The sequence below is a fragment of the Globicephala melas genome, chromosome 12 (assembly GCF_963455315.2).
Source record: "Globicephala melas chromosome 12, mGloMel1.2, whole genome shotgun sequence".
Lineage (NCBI taxonomy): Eukaryota > Metazoa > Chordata > Mammalia > Artiodactyla > Delphinidae > Globicephala > Globicephala melas.
In genome coordinates, this window is record NC_083325.1 from 13,128,370 (window position 1) to 13,141,159 (window position 12,790).

At 45.2% G+C, this 12,790-nt stretch overlaps 1 pseudogene; it reads left to right on the plus strand.

Moving 5' to 3' along the window:
* The first annotated feature begins 1,922 nt into the window (after nucleotides 1-1,922).
* On the plus strand, nucleotides 1,923-8,109 carry LOC115842468 (histone-lysine N-methyltransferase SETD2 pseudogene; annotated as a pseudogene).
* Nucleotides 8,110-12,790: the final 4,681 nt, after the last annotated feature.

Below are 12,790 nucleotides of genomic sequence, written 5' to 3' on the forward strand. Positions count from 1 at the left end.
AAAAACAGTCAACACCAGGGAAGTGACAGTTAAAAACTGAAAGAAACTAGGTTCTAAGTCACATTATGTGAGCTTCTAGTCTCACTCCTAGCAACATGTATCTCTGTAGTTTCAAAGGAAGTTAATTGGTTCACTCTATGTAAGCCATTCTCAGTTGGGTTTTTCTATTACTTGCTGTACTTGAAAGCTTCCTAGGTGACAGAATCTGTGATCTAGACCCTAAAGCCTATGTGTCACTTTTCCATCAGCTGTCAGGATGTTGGTGAACTCGTCTATGGAAATAGATGTCATTTTTATGAAAAGTGAGCATTTTGGGACCCTTATATATGTTGTATAGGTTCTTTAAAACGTTTAGTTTTACAGGGAAACTTTTTTTTATAATAAAGATATTCAACTCACCATGAAAAGCATAAGAGACTTAGAAAAATAACTAAGACCTGCTTATAGTTGAAGGCCCAACTACACAAAAGTTGGATTTGAAGGTTGTCCCTTATCTATTTTCTGATAGCAAATGTTGCAGGATTGTTTGTTTATATTAATGTGTTTCAATATATGTTAATTATGAATAGAACAAGCCTAGAAAGTGATAAAACCAATTCACATTCAACTTGTCAAAAGAAATAGTAATAAGCTTATTCCCTTAAGTGAAGCATGTTAACCTCTTCCCCACCCAGGTTCTAAAGTAATTCATAAGTAGACAAGAGGTATGTGGAACATGATGTATTATCTTTATTACTAATAACTCTCATTCTCTAATTTCAGCCTTATATCTGTGTAAAAGAGGGCTTCCTTACACTGAGCCCCATAATGATACAGACATACGCATCCAGCTGCAGACAGCACTGGACCCAGACTGTTTTGCCTCCTGCCCTTGTAAGACTTATGGAGAAATGGGGCCCAATGCATGCTTTCTGTGAGCAGCTTATTCCCAAAGAGAGGGGAGAAAGTGCTACTCATGCTCACTTCTTTGTCCCAAACTCAAGCAAGTCATCACACCTCTACCAATCTAGGTCCAACCAGGAGACGGAACACGGTAAATTTAACCAGAATTGTTAAGCTATAATAGAGTGAAATACAATTACCCCTCTGTATCCACGGGTTCTGCACCCCGGATTCAACCAACCATAAATTGAATTGCAGTAGATTGAATCCTCAGATGCAGAATCCTCCAATGTGGAGCCCCGGGGTACTGAGGGCAGACTGTACTACTCCATTTTATATAAGAGACTTCAGCAATCGCAGGGGACTGGGGGGGCAGGGGGAGCCTTAGAACCAATTCCTTGCTCATGCTGAGGGATGACTGCGTGTTGAGAACTCTTAACAGTACCCTAGGGCAGAGGGACAGTACCCAAGGAAAGGCAAGCTTGGAAGAGGATCCCCCTCTGGCATTCATACCTCTGATGGAATAAAATGTAAAGGCAGGACAAAAAAAATTAAATACAGAATTCTGTTCGGGCCTTCTCCCTCCCTAATGCCCAGTGTGCATCTGCATTACACATTAAGCAGACCTCCTCAAATCTTCACGATCTAAAACAGAGAGAGATGATAAGTATTTTAGCTACTCAAAACTTGAAAGAGATACTCGTTATATATCTTCTCGCCGTAGATCAGAGAGAGAGCGAAGGCAGAGCAGGTCTCGTTTAAATCTGACAGAGGTTCTAGAACTATTTCATCCTATTCTCGGTCAGAACGATCCCATTATGACGACTCTCATTATGATGGTCGTTACCATAGGAGTTCCCCTTATCGAGAGGCCACGCTAGTCTCGGCCATACACAGATAACAGGTCAAGACAAAGTTCTGACTTGGATGGTTAGTACAAGAAGACACACTCAAGGCGCACCTCGTCTCCTCCTTGCTCTTACAGGGACCTAAGGACGCCATCCTCCCATTCTAAATCTGATGGAGACTGTAAAACTGAGTCCTCTTACTTAGAGATGGAAGAAAGAGGAAAGGATTCTTCAAAGTTAGAAGGAGAATCCAAAAGGACTTCGGAAAATGAAGCAACGAAAAGATGTTATTCTCCCACTAATGAACAGGGATTCCGACGCGGGTCATCATATTCCAAGCACGGTAAGAGTGCTTCCCGTTATAAATCTGCCCCCTTCAAAACCTGCACCCAAGTCTGATAAATTTAAAAATTCTTTCTGTTGTACAGAATTGAATGAGGAAATCAAACAGTCTCATTCTTTTAGTTTACAGACTCCTCGTTCAAAAGGTAGTGAATTAAGAGTGATTAGTAAAGTTCCTGAAAGAGAGAAGATTGGGTCTCCATCTCCATCAAATCGATTAAATGATTCACCTACTTTTAAAAAGCTAGATGAATCACCTGTTTCTAAGTCTGAATTTATAGGACATGATAGCCATGATAGTATTAAGGAATTAGACTCTTTATGTAAAGTGAAGAATGATCAATTAAGAAGTTATTGTCCCACCGAATTTAATATAAACGGATCTCCTGGGACAGAATCTGATTTGGCAACATTTTTCACTTCTAAACGTGACACTGTTTTGATGTCTTCTTATGATAGTGTGACTGGATCAGAGGTATCCCCTTTGGTCAAAACGTGCATGCTTTCATCAAATGGATTTCAAAACATTAATAGATGTAAAGAAAAAGACTTGGATGATACTCGCATGCAGCACAGTAAGTCAGAAAGCCCATTTAGAGAAAGAGAACCTCCAGTGTTGCCACACCAGGATCAACTCATATCTTTGCCAGTTATGACTATAGATTATTCCAAAACAATAGTTAAAGAACCAGTTGATGTGAGAGTTTCTTGCTGTAAAACCAAAGATTCAGATATATACTGTACTTCAAACGACAACCCCCCTTCTTTGTGTCATTCTGGATCTGAAAATACTGAGCCTTTAGTAACGAATATTTCTTCAAATAGCTTCATGGACGTGCATTTGAAATCAAAAACAGTTATATGTGATAATGGAAGTCTGACAGATCAGCACTCAGAATTTGCATGTGGAGAATATAAGCAGAGTGTTGGTAGTACTAGTTCAGCTTCTATTAATCATTTTGATGATTTATATCCACCTACAGGGAGCTCATGTATTGCTTCATCTCTTCAGAGTCTTCCACCAGGGACAAACGTAGACGGTTTAACTCTCTTGCAATGTGGAGAGAATACATCTCCAGTTTTGGATGCTGTGCTGAAGAGTAAAAGCTCAGAGTTTTTAAAGCATGCAGAGAAAGAAATAATAGAAGTAGCTAGTGGCCTTCCTGATTCAGGAAGAGGATTTGCTTCCTGGGAAAACAGGCATAATAATGGACTATCTGGGAAATGTGTGCAAAAGGCTCAAGAAGAAGGGAACTCCATACTGCCTGATAGAAGAGGAAGACCAGAAATCTCTTTAGATGAAGACGGTGGAAGAGGACAGGCACATACTTCTGATGACTCAGAAGTTGTATTTTCTTCTTGTGCTTTGAATTTAATCATGGAGGACAGTGATGGTGTAACAAATACCTTAAAATGTGACAGTAGTGGTCATGCCTCAGAGATTGTATCCACTGTCCATGAAGATTATTCTGGTTCTTCCGAAAGTTCAAGTGATTCGGAAGATACAGATTCTGATGATAGCAGTATTCCAAGAAACCATCTTCAGTCTATGGTGGTTGTGCCAAAGAATTCTACTTTGCCCATGGAAGAAACAAGTCCTTGTTCTTCTCAGAGCAGTCAAAGTTACAGACACTATTCTGACCACAGGGAAGATGAGCGATTGGAGCCAAGGAGGCATTCATATGAGGAAAAATTTGAGAGCATAGCAAGTAAAGCCTGTCCTCAAACTGAGAAGTTCTTCTTTCACAAAGCAACAGAGAAGAATTCAGAAATCTCTTTTACACAGCCCATCCAAAAACAGATAGATAATCACATGTCTGAAATTGCTTATCCTCAGAGTGATGGGGTTGATAGTACAAGTCATACAGACATAAAATCTGACCCTCTAGGTCATCCAAATTCTGAGGAAGCAGTGAAAGCCAAAATAACTTCTAGGCAGCAAGAAGAGCTGCCAGTTTATTCTCCTGATGATTCTGAAGATGTCTCAAGTAAGTCTCGGCAACAGACCACTTTCCCTAACAGGCCAGATAGTAGACTGGGAAAAACACAGTCAAATTTTTCTTCTTGTGAGATCTCCCGAGTGGATGGCTTCCGTTCATCATCGGAAGAGCTCAGAAACCTAGGGTGGGACTTCTCTCAACAAGAAAAGCCTACTACCACATATCAGCAACCTGACAGCAGCTATGGAGCCTGTGGTGGACATAAGTATCAGCAAAGTGCAGAACAGTATAGTGGGACATGTAATTACTGTCAAGCCAACGGCTACTGGGATCCAAGATCAGCAGGTAGACCGCCTGGAACTGGGGTTGTGTATGATCTAATTCAAGGGCAGGTACCAGATTCCTTAACAGATGACCGTGAAGAGGAGGAGAATTGGGATCAACGTGGAGGATCTCGCTTTTCAGACCAGTCCAATAAATTTTTTCTGTCCCTTCAGAAGGACAAGGGGTCCGTGCAAGCACCTGAAATAAGCAGCAATTCCATTAAGGACTCTTTAGCTGTGAGTGAGGAGAAAGATCTTTCAAAAAACTTAGAACAAAATGATAGGAAAGATAGAGGGCCTCTTAAAAAAAGGAGACAGGAATTGGAGAGTGATTCTGAGAGTGATGGTGAGCTTCAGGACAGAAAGAAAGTTAGAGTGGAGGTAGAGCAGGGAGAGACAGCAGTGCCTCTAGGCTCAGCATTGGTTGGGCCTTCGTGTGTCATGGAGGACTTCAGGGACCCAGAGCGGTGGAAGGAATGTGCCAAACAAGGGAAGATGCCTTGTTACTTTGATCTGATTGAAGAAAATGTTTATTTAACAGAAAGAAAGAAGAATAAATCCCATCGGGATTTTAAGCGAATGCAGTGTGAGTGTACACCTCTTTCTAAAGATGAAAGAGCTCAAGGTGAAATAGCATGTGGGGAAGATTGTCTTAATCGTCTCCTCATGATTGAATGTTCGTCTCGTTGTCCAAATGGGGATTATTGTTCCAATAGACGGTTTCAAAGAAAACAGCATGCAGATGTGGAAGTCATACTCACAGAAAAGAAAGGCTGGGGCTTGAGAGCTGTTAAAGACCTTCCTTCAAACACCTTCGTCCTGGAATATTGTGGAGAGGTACTTGATCATAAAGAGTTTAAGGCCCGGGTAAAGGAGTATGCACGAAACAGAAACATCCACTACTATTTCATGGCCCTGAAGAATAATGAGATAATAGATGCCACTCAGAAAGGAAATTGCTCCCGGTTCATGAATCACAGCTGTGAACCAAACTGTGAGACTCAAAAATGGACTGTGAACGGACAACTGAGAGTTGGGATTTTTACCACCAAACTGGTTCCTTCAGGCTCAGAGTTAACATTTGACTATCGGTTCCAGAGATATGGCAAGGAAGCACAGAGATGTTTCTGTGGGTCGGCTAATTGCCGGGGTTACCTGGGAGGAGAGAACAGAGTCAGCCTCAGAGCAGCAGGAGGGAAAATGAAGAAAGAACGATCTTGGAAGAAGGATTCGGTGGATGGAGAGCTAGAAGCTCTGATGGAGAATGGTGAGGGTCTCTCTGATAAAAACCAGGTGCTCAGCTTATCCTGGCTAATGGTTAGAATTGAGACTTTGGAACAGAAACTTACCTGTCTCAAGCTCATACAGAACACACATTCACAGTCTTGCCTGAAGTCCTTTCTGGAACATCATGGGCTGCCTTTGTTGTGGACCTGGATGGCAGAGCTACGTGATGGCCGGGAAAGTAACCAGAAGCTTCAGGAAGAGATTATAAAGACTTTGGAACATTTACCCATTCCTGCTAAAAGTATGTTGGAGGAAAGCAAAGTGCTTCCTATTATTCAACGTTGGTCTCAAACCAAGACTGCTGTCCCTCAGCTGAGTGAAGGAGATGGGTATTCTAGCGAGAATACATCACGTGCTCACACACCGCTCAACACACCTGATCCTTCCACCAAGCTGAGCATAGAAGCTGACACAGACACCCCCAAGAAGCTAATGTTTCGCAGACTTAAAATTACAAGTGAAAATGGCATGGACAGTGCGATCTCTGATGCTACCAGCGAGCTAGAAGGCAAGGATGGCAAAGAGGACCTTGACCAGCTAGAAAACGTCCCTATAGAAGAAAAGGAACAACAACTACTCACACAACAGCTGCCTGAATCTAAAGTTGATAGTGACATTGCTGTGGAGGCCATTAAGCTACCCACATCTGAACCAGAGGCTGACACTGAAATAGAGCCTAAAGAGACCAATGGCACAAAACTAGACGAACCTATTGCTGAGGAAACACCATCCCAAGATGAAGAGGAGGGTGTATCTGATGTGGAGAGTGAGAGGAGCCAGGAACAGCCACATAAAACAGTAGATATAAGTGATTTGGCCACCAAGCTCCTGGACAGTTGGAAAGACCTAAAGGAGGTATATCAAATTCCAAAGAAAAGGCGAACTGAAAAGGAGAGCACAATAACCAAACGAAGAAGGGATGCTATTGGCTTCAGAGATCAAACAGTTGCCCCAAAGACTCCTAACAGGTCAAGAGAGAGAGACCCAGACAAACACACTCAAAATAAAGAGAAAAGGAAACGAAGGGGCTCCCTCTCCCCACCACCTTCTGCCTACGAGCGGGGAACAAAAAGGCCAGGTGGAAGATATGATACACCAACTTCTAAAAAGAAAGTACGAATTCAAGATCACAATCAACTTTCTACAGAGGAGCATCGAAAGTTGTTTGAGCAGGAGGTAGCTCAGCGGGAGGTTCAAAAAAAACAGCAGCAGATGCAGAACCTGGGAGTGACGTCTCCACTGCCCTGTGACTCTCTTGGCTACCATGCCCCTCATCACCCCTTTGCTGGCTACCCACCAGGTTACCCCATGCAGGCCTGTGTGGATCCCAGCAATCTTAATGCTGGAAAGGTGCTCCTCCCCACACCCAGCATGGATCCTGTGTGTTCTCCTTCTCCTTATGATCATTCTCAGCCCTTGGTGGGGCATTCTACAGAACCCCTTGCTGCCCCTCCACCTGTGCCAGTGGTGCCACATGTGGCAGCCCCTGTGGAAGTTTCCAGTTCACAGTATGTGACCCAAAGTGATGGTGTGGTACACCAAGACTCCAGGGTCACCGTCCTGCCAGTGCCAGCCCCAGGCCCAGTCCAGGGACAGAAGTATGGTGTTTGGGATTCAAACCAACAGTCCGTGAGTGTACAGCAGCAGTACTCTCCTGCACAGTCTCAAGCAACCTTATATCATCAAGGACAGGCTGCTCCAACTGTCTATGGTGTGACGTCACCCTATTCACAGACAACTCCACCAACTGTACAGAGTTATGCCCAGCCAAGTCTTCAGTACATCCAGGGACAACAGATTCTCACAGCTCACCCACAAGGAGTGGTGGTACAGCCAGCCACAGCCGTGACTACAACAGTTGCACCAGGGCAGCCTCAGCCCTTACAGCCACCTGAAAAGGTCGTGACAAATAACCTCTTGGATTTACCACCCTCATCTCCTCCCAAACCAAAAACCATTGTCTTACCTCCCAACTGGAAGACAGCCCGAGACCCAGAAGGGAAGCTTTACTACTCCCATGTGATCACAAGGCAGATTCAGTGGGACCCTCCTACTTGGGAAAGCCCAGGAGAGGATGCCAGCCTTGACCATGAAGCTGAGATGGACCTGGGAACCCCAACGTATGATGAAAATCCCATGAAGACCTCAAAAAAGCCTAAGACAGCAGAAGCAGATGCCTCCAGTGAGCTGGCTGAGAAAAGCAAACAAGTATTCAGAAAAGAGATGTCCCAGTTCATCGTCCAGTGCCTGAACCCTTACTGGAAACCTGACTGCAAAGTGGGAAGAATTACCACAACTGAAGATTTCAAACACCTAGCTCGCAAGCTGACTCACGGCGTTATGAATAAGGAGCTGAAGTACTGTAAGAACCCCAAGGACCTGGAGTGCAATGAGGATGTGAGACACAAAACCAAGGAGTACATTAAGAAGTACATGCAGAGGTTTGGGGCTGTTTACAAACCCAAACGGGACACTGAATTAGAGTGACCATCAGGGCCAGGGTGGGAGGACGGGCAAGCTGGTAGGAGAGACTCTGGGGAGAAGAAGTCCCGTGGGCCCTCTCTCCCCACCCCACTGTCAGGGCTGTGCTACTGATGACACATCACACTGAGGAATTCAAACCTGCAGAATGAGCTCACAAAAATGAGGTCCATCTACAACAAGCGGTCCTTGGTTGTGAGCTGTCGGTAGAGGCCATCTGAGGCAAGGGTTTAGGCCCTTGAGTCCTTCCCTTCCGAGACCCTGGCCAGGCCTGACCCCACTCTCAAGGCTGGGTCTCCTCCTTGGCCGTGCTGTCAGCGCACAGACTCATGTGCATCCCCACCCATGACCCCTTACCCTGACGATCTGTATTATATTTTAATGTATATGTGAATATATTGAAAATAATTTGTCTTTCCTGGTTTTTGGCTTTTGTTTTGCTTTTAAGCCTCTGCGTGCTAGGATCACAGAAGACTTTGTAAGGATGGTTTAAGTTCTCCTGCAAGGTTTAATGTGTTATCATGTAAATATTCCAGAGCAGGCTGCCTTGTGGTTCCGGCCAGCCTTGTGCTATGTTGATAAGATTGATTTACTGCTTAAAATCACTTTACTTGGGCTTCCCTGGTGGCACAGTGGTTGAGAGTCCGCCTGCCGATGCAGGGGACACGGGTTCGTGCCCCGGTCCGGCAGGATCCCACATGTTGCGGAGCGGCTGGGCCTGTGAGCCATGGCTGCTGAGCCTGCGCGTCCAGAGCCTGTGCTCCGCAGCGGGAGAGGCTACAGCAGTGAGAGGCCCGCGTACCGCCAAAAAAAAAAAAAAAAAAAAAAAAATCACTTACTTTATCCAATTTTTACTGAACTTTTTATATAAAAAATAGAATCAAAGAAAAAAAAAAGCATTAAGTCTATGCCTTCAACTTCTAACAGGTGGAAGAGTTCTCAGTGCTCTCTGAGAATCTGCTTCCCAGGTTATAATACTCAGTTTGGCTCCAAAAGAATTCTCTTTTTCTTAACTTTATAGTTAATTGAATTTTGGAGAAGGTGCGGTTGCAGACAACCACTGGCTGGTGAGAACGTTTGCTGGGTTGCCTGTCCCAGAACTGGTTTAGGGTCATCTGATAAACAGGAAACAATCACCTAGGACACAGGCAAGCCAAGGCATGTAAGCAGGTTGCTGAGGAAGCTGGGATGTTTCTGCGGTGCCAAGCCAGAGCGGACACTGCCCACCTTGGAAAGGTCTCAGGAACAGCCCTGCAGGGGGCAGCAAAGTCAGGCCTGGTCATGCCTGGGAGTGTGCGTGGTGAGGGCTGTGGGTTGCTACAGCATGAAGCCAGAAGCACGTGGTGTGCCTCTTAAGACCGCAGCAAGGTGATCACCAAGGCTCCTGGGCTGGAGCTACAAGGTAGTCAAAGGACTGAGCACTCTGGGTGTGCAACTGGAGAATGAATTTGGAGCTGGGAAGCACTAAGTTCATAAGCAGCTCAGTCGACCCCTTTGACTTCTCAACTTTCATATGCACCATTCTACACACATTTCAACGCCTGCCCAGCAAAGAAACTACATTTTAGCAAGAAACAGCTAACCCTCTGATAAGTGAAGTTCTTGCCCTTACCCCAGGTAAAAACACAAAGCCCCAGCGGTCATTGAATCCATTGCTGCCTATATTAATTAGGCCTCAATTTCAGTCTTAGGTCCCACTAAAGACTACATTGTAAAGTTGACCTCCACCTAGTGTTATATAAAATTAAAATGGGAAGGAGAAGTTAGAATAAACACATACATATAGCAGAAAATATGCAAAGCTACCAGTCCTGGTTTCTGTAGTTATTCATGAGGTCAGAGTTGACGTCTATAGCTTCCACCTTCACCCACTTATTCCTTGTTTTCCTTGCCCACAGCCAGAACCCACAGCTCCATCCAGATTCTTTACTGGTAGAATGATTCAATCCTTCCCTTCTGAATGGTCTGAATCCTCAACTGTCCTGCCTTTTTCCAGTTCCTGTAGCTTTACATTGATCTTTACTGTTGGCATGGAAGTATTGAAGGGAACCTCAGAAAATCTCCTGGGTTCCAGAGAAAATCTCCTGGGTTCCAGAAAAAATCCTCCTTGCTTCCATAATAAAGGCAACCAATTTCCTGCGGTAACTGAGATCATAACATCAATAGATTAACATTTTTCACCTGTTGGTTCAGTGGTATAAGGAGTGTAAGATGGCCAGGGGGCAGTCTGTGGTAGGCAGAATTCTAAGATGGATCCCACAATTCCTGCCCCCTGGGGTAAACACCAGTGTAATTTCCTTTGAGCACTGTAGAGACCTGTAAATACAATTGGATATCACCTTCATGATTATAAACAATATGGCAAAAGGAATTTTGCAGATGAAATTAGGGTCCCTAATCAGCTGACTATAATTCAAAGGGAGATTATCCTGGGTGGGTCCAACCTATCTAATCAGGCAAGTCTTTTAAAAGCAAAAGTTCTATTCTCCAGGATAGATCACATGCTAGGCCACAAGACAAGTCGCAGTAAATTGAAGACTAAAATCATATGTTGGGCTGCACCCCACAGGCCTGCAAGGCTTGTAGTTGCCAGCCTCAAGACTGAAGAAAGAGCCTAGAGACAGCAACAGAGACATCAGTGACTTATTGGACAAGGGATCTTACACACCTGAAGCAAGGTCCTGGAGCAACACCTCAGGGTTTGTGGCAGACAGCAAGCAGGACATGGCAGCAGTCTTTGCTACCCGGGGGTGGAGGAGGCTACCATTTATAGGGGGAATTAATGGTCAGGTTGGCTCATAAAATCACCAGAGAGACCAGCAGCTGGGGCAGGAAGCAAGCACATAGGCGGTTACTAATTAAGGCCTATAATTAAGAAGATTGGATAGTCATGTGAGTGAAGCAGGTACTGGCTGAACAGGGGATATACAGAGCAAGAGGACAGTCATCTTGAACGGCGTGGTCAAACACTCCACCCTTACATACCCTGTACGACCTCTATAATCTTGGCCCGTACTTCTTCTGCTATATCCCCAAGGACAGGTACGTAGAAGTGCAGATGCAACCAAACACCACAACTGCCATACAGACAGTCCAACAGGTGGGCAAGCTGTGGAACCAGGAGCTTATCAAGTCAATTCTTCATGGACTCTCAGAGGTTGACAATGGTATTTCGCTGTAGAGCCAGCAATCAAACTCATTTCTCAGTGAGGCCACCATCGTCACCCAGTCCACAAACAGATTCCCTTCACTCAGAGTAGGACAAGCTGCAAGGTATCTAATAGGCACAATATAGGGAAGATCATGACCATTAAGCAAAATACAAGCAGTAGGGCTTCCCTGGTGGCGCGGTGGTTGGGAGTCCGCCTGCCGATGCAGGGGACGCGGGTTCGTGCCCCGGTCCGGGAAGATCCCACATGCCGCAGAGCGGCTGGGCCCGTGAGCCATGGCCGCTGAGCCTGCGCGTCCGGAGCCTGTGCTCCGCAACGGGAGAGGCCACGACAGGGAGAGGCCCGCGTACCGCCAAAAAAAAAAAAAAAAAAAAATACAAGCAGTAACATCATTCTGGGGTAATGCCACCCCTGTCTACGCGTTTTGTCCTGGCCTGCAATACCATACCACCTGCCCACCCTCAGTCTCCACAGCCAGTGCCGAACACTGGAGAGGTGGTGTAACAGTACACAGGGTTAGTATAATGGTGCCTCTCTACAGTAGAGGCCTGGATTCATTACCTTAGTAATCTGAGGTGGGGCTGGGTAGAAGACAGGTGAAATCTGTACATCCCTTTCTGATCCTATTCCCCAATGGGACAGCAAACCCAAACCACTGAGGACTTACCTACCAGTCCTAAGGGCTATTTATAACATGTTCCCCTGGGGGTAGATCCTGTGAAGGGCAAAAATGAGTTGCTGTCCTGACCTGTAGTTGGCAACAGTCCTTCGGTGGTCAACAGTTCAACTCGAACGGTGTTGACTAGTTACCTCTGGGTTAACATGGCGTCGGCACTGGGATAACTGCTCCTGGGATGTGTCCACGTGTTAAGAGTGAGTTTCCCACCTCAACTGTTGTTTAAGTAGTCTCTTCGTAGCCCGGTAGCAGTGGGGTTGTAAGGCAGGTGGAAATGCCCCTGTATGTCCTTTGTATCGGCCCATTCCTGAACTTCATGGGCAATAAAGTAGATTCCTTGGTCACTATCGATGTCCACGGGGATCCTATATGTTGCATACAAATGAATAGTGGTTTTTTGCATGCTCAAAGAATCGGGTCGGTTTTTTGTAATGTCTTCCACCTGTTGTAATGTTTCGTAGACTGCCTATAGTTGTTGTTCCGTCACACTCTATCATTGCTCTGCCCCCTTCCATAGTTGGGACCAGAAGCCCAAGGGCACTCTTATTATTTTGCTGTTGCCACAGACCTCAACCAAACACTCCCGGGTAACGGGCCATGTTAATTCACAAGTCTGTCTCTGAATTCATATCCCTAAAGCCTGTGTCTCTAATTGTTTAGGGGTGGTAGGTCAGGGGTATGCTTGTATTTTGTAGATAATCCAGGTCCTTGAGTTTTGTCTCTATTCACCAGCCACCCCCGTGCAGTCAGATGAATGAGGAGCACTGGGCTGCTACTTTTAAACTGGGAAAAGACTGAGGTTAACAGGATATCATCAACATAATGGAAGAAAAAGACATCT